This window comes from Octopus bimaculoides, chromosome 1 (assembly GCF_046866305.1).
Source record: "Octopus bimaculoides isolate indiv1 chromosome 1, ASM4686630v1, whole genome shotgun sequence".
Lineage (NCBI taxonomy): Eukaryota > Metazoa > Mollusca > Cephalopoda > Octopoda > Octopodidae > Octopus > Octopus bimaculoides.
In genome coordinates, this window is record NC_142928.1 from 108,515,303 (window position 1) to 108,520,054 (window position 4,752).

The 4,752-nt window shown below is 34.2% G+C and overlaps 1 long non-coding RNA gene across 1 annotated transcript in view; it reads right to left on the minus strand.

Annotated features, from left to right (window-relative positions):
- LOC149137675 (uncharacterized) overlaps positions 1 to 2,127 on the minus strand; it is an 8,950-nt gene extending 6,823 nt beyond the window's left edge. The window contains exon 1 of the long non-coding RNA XR_016242746.1: positions 1,464 to 2,127. This is a non-coding gene — a long non-coding RNA (uncharacterized LOC149137675). The remainder of the gene's footprint in view (positions 1 to 1,463) is intronic.
- Positions 2,128 to 4,752: the final 2,625 nt, after the last annotated feature.

The window sequence follows — 4,752 nt, forward strand, 5'->3', positions numbered from 1 at the left end:
TATGCGTATATACGCTTTTATACATAAATGCACAGACGTACGCAAATATTCGTATATCAATATACGAGCCTATTTGACTGTACATAAATAAATAAATAAATGTGTATATATATATATATATATATATATATATATATATATATATATATATAGAGAGAGAGAGAGAGAGAGAGAGAGAGAGAGAAAGATAGATAGATAGATAGATAGATAGATAGATAGATAGATAGATAGATAAAACTAACTTGGAAGAGGATGCGAAGCGTTCAATCATACAGTATGTGTATATAAATATATATATATATATATATATATATATATACATATATATATATATATATATATATATATATATATATACAAACACACACACACACATACATTTGCATACACTTAACTGTGAATGAGGCGCGGATTGGAAACTCGTGGTGTCAGGTTCAGTCTTACTGCGTGGCACCTTAGGGAAGTGTCTTGTACTATGGAATCGGAACGCCCAGTATATTGTGAATGGATTCAGACAGTGGATATCTGTGTGCAAACCCGTGGTGTATGTATATATATAAATATATATATATATATATAACACAGCGTGTGTGTGCGCGTGTATCAGTAGTTTCTGCTAGTGTTTATTTGGACCTACAGTTTGATTGCTGGTGTTGGTTTCTTTACGTTGGTGTAACTTAGCCGTTCGACAAAAGGGACGATAGAAAAAGTGCTAGACTTTCAAAAATAAGTACTTGGGTCGATTTGTTCAACTAAACTCATCAAGGCAGTACCCCACAATGGACGCAGTCCAATGACAGAAGCGAGTAAAAGATGCTTATATACACACTATATAAACATACTCATATATATCTGTGTGTGTGTGTGTGTGTTTGTGTGTGTGTGTGTGTGCGTGTGTGTGCGTATGCATTGTGTGTGTGTGTATACATATACACACACACATCCTTATATGTTTATATTTATATATATATGTAAATAAATATGTACGGACTATATATATATATATATATATATATATATATATATATATACATTCACATATGCCCACATACATACATAAAGACACACCTACATACGCACGTGTATACAAACGGTTGCACACACACACACAACACACACATACACAAACACACACATATTTAGTAGACCGCAAACTCGACACGTTATATTCTCTGTAACCTACAACTTTCAACTTACCTATCTCCCTCCCTCCCTCCCTCCGTCCCGTCATCTCCCTCCCTCCCCTTCCCCTGTCTCTTTCTCTCTCTCTCTCTCTCTCTCTGTTTCTCGCTAAGAAAGAAAGAAAGAAAGAAAGAAAGAAAGAAAGACAATATAGTATAGGTAGAATGGAAAGGAAAAGAACAGTAATCAGAAAGGTATCGAAATTAAGGGAGAGAAGAGAAAAAAAAGAAAAGCAAAAGAAAAGAACAAAAAGAAAAGTAAAGAAAAAGTTTTCTACTTACTTAATGAAAGATCTATTTCATTAAGACGTTTATCAATAGAGATCTTCGACCTCGTCTCACTAAATCTCTCCTTCTCTTAGACCGTAGTTTTCGAGGATTTATCCTAGTATTTTGGCAGAGGGCTCCAACATATGGATACGGGCAGATGCACTTGCACATCCCCAAGAAAGTGTCCGGCCAATACATTGTACCACCGTTCTTACATTCACCCACTTCGCAGATCTCGTAAAAACGTATAGAAATTGCCAATTCCACAAATGTTAAGAAAAGAAAACATTTAACCAGCGAGTTAAATAAATTTGCTTTGCGTTTACTACAACCACTTACTGCTACCACCATGCTGCTTGTGTTATTGAATTCAAGTTGTGCTTCTCGAGATACGTTACAGGCAGATTCTGCGACTGACTGCGTTTATGCTGGCTAAGAAACTACTCGCTTTTATAATACAGTTGCATGAGCCAATCGTGTATAAGATATCAAAATTTGCATACCAGTAAACTGGAAGTGGGGGTTTCCCGGTCGGAGGTTTCCCGGTCGGAAGTTTCCTTAGCGGAATATTAACTAGGACAAGAGGAAGTATAAAAATAAAAACAAGGAAAGTAACGACATTCACATTCGCACGTCTTAATTTATTCTACATTTTTATTACACTCACGGCGATTTCACTTTAGGGGCACTAATTAATATCTTAATGCTTTCCACGTCGCTACTGCATTGTTTGGAATTCAAAACAAACCAATATAGAGAACTTCAATAATTCTTATATATATATATATGTGTGTGTGTGTATGTGTGTGTGTGTGTGTGTGTGTGTGTGTATACACACACACACATACATATATGTGTGTGTGTTTGTATGCGTGTCTATGTGTATACACACACACACACACACACATATATATATAGTAACGTGAAGGCGCGTGGCTCAGTGGCTAGAGCGTCGATCGTGAGATTGTGAGTTTAATGAGTTCAATTCCCGGACCAGGCTGCGCGTTGCGTTCTTGAGCAAGACACTTTATTTCACGTGGCTCCAGTTCACTCAGCTACAGAAATGAGTTGCGACGTCATTGGTGCCAAGCTGCCTTTCCCTTGGATAACGTCGGTGGCGTGGAGAGGGGAGACTGGTATACATGGGCGACTGCTGGTCTTCCATAAAAACAACCCTAGGTTGTGCGTTCGCCGGTGAGGTGACTTTCCGCCCAGACTTGTACCCCGTAACCGACGGAGTGAATCATATATATACATATATATATTCTCGATCAGTGTTTTTCGAATGATACAAGTCCGCTAGTGTATGTCTACATTTATGTGCGTTAACTACAGCATTAGAGCATTTTAGCTTTTATTTCTAGCAATATAGGTGTTTCTTAATATTTAGTGACAATCATTACTCTCCTTTTTCATGAAACATTGCAACCTGCTCTTTATATTAATTATATATATATATATGATCGATAGACGAGGTACAAGGCTTCAAAAAAAAAAAGACAAAAACGGGAAAGATAAAAAGAAGAAATAAGTACTGGGGTCGATTAATTCAACTAAGAGTTCTTCATGACGGTGCCACAGCATGGTTACTGTGTAATGACTGAAACAAGTAAAAGATAAAAGATAAATGTACACTTAAGACTTTGGTCGGCCTGGGACTTTAGTGGGAAACGCTTGCTTCGTGAGCCGTACAATAGGGATAAACCCATTACCACATGGTTGGGGAGTAACATTCTTCCTATACAGACATGCATGCACCACTGCATCCCTTCAATTTTCACTGTCGTTTGTAAGTTGGGCCTATTAATATAAATATCTATATATTAATACTTAAAAGTTCATCATCTGAAAGATTCCACCTTTTGCTTTTTCTCGTTTTGCATGTATACATATTTTGTATTTCATACCCAAACTATTAATGTGTTTAATTTGTTTATCCGCATAAATGCCTCTACATACATACATACATACATACATACATACATACATACATACATACGCATATCGGCACGTTATATATATATATAAAATTACATCGACCCTAATGCTCAACTGGTACTTATATTATCGATCCCGAAAGATGAAAGACAAAGTCGATCTCGGCGGAATTTGAAGAAAGGAAGATATACATATGTGTGTGTGTGTGTGTGTGTGTCTGTGTGACAGTGGATTTTATCGATGAGTTCATGAATCTTGGTTCCCTAAAACTATATATTTATATTTAATACTGTGAAACTTAATTTAATTTTAATTTTTAATAAATTGATTTTAATTGAGTTTTTACCTGTAATTTTGGATTTTTATCCCTAATATTATTATTATTTATATATATATATATGTATATATATATATATGTATATATATATATATATATATACGTAAGCGAGCAAGACAAATAAAAAGATACAAAATATAAAGAATTCTTTATATTTTGTATCTTTTCATTTGTCTTGCTTGCTTATGTTCTGGTGTTTGCTGAATTTTCTTGAGAACAATCTTTTCCAAGTGGTCAGACTGTAGGTGGTCTTCTTCTAGCAAAAGGGATGTCCACTTAGTGGTTTATCCCTCTTATATGTAGGTAACATAATTTTTCTGAATCTTCAGATTGTTCAATTTGCTAGGCCGCTTGATATTAATCAAATTAATATTCAATTTTTCACCCTTATTATTCATATGTATATATATATATATATATATATATATATATATATATATATAATATACATATATATATATAATACATACATACATATATATATTGTAGTCGCCTTTTACGTTCTTCTTCCATTTTTGTTTTCTTTCATATATATATATATATATATATATATTTACAGATAAATTCCTCTATTTACATAATATCGAAGTCTCTTTCTTTCTTTTGTCGTCCTCCCTATCAATAATATATATATATATATATATATATATATATATATATATATATATATATATATATATATATATATATATATATATATATATATATAACCGTAGTTTGTAATTACAAACTACGGTTTAAACAGTAAATTACCTGCCTCTGGATGCCCTCTAACCAAGACGGTACCCGCACAGGTGATCCCCAGGAGTGCCTCCGGATTTAAACATCCCCTGGTTGCTTGGATGCTTCAGACTACCCCTGAAGGATTGAGGCAAGCCTATCATTTACCTATATATATATATATATATATATATATATATATATATATATATATATATATATATTCCTTCCTCTCTAACTTCCACCCCGCTCTTGACTTTACTTCCACCATCTCTGACACCTCTGTCAACTTCCTCGACATCTCTC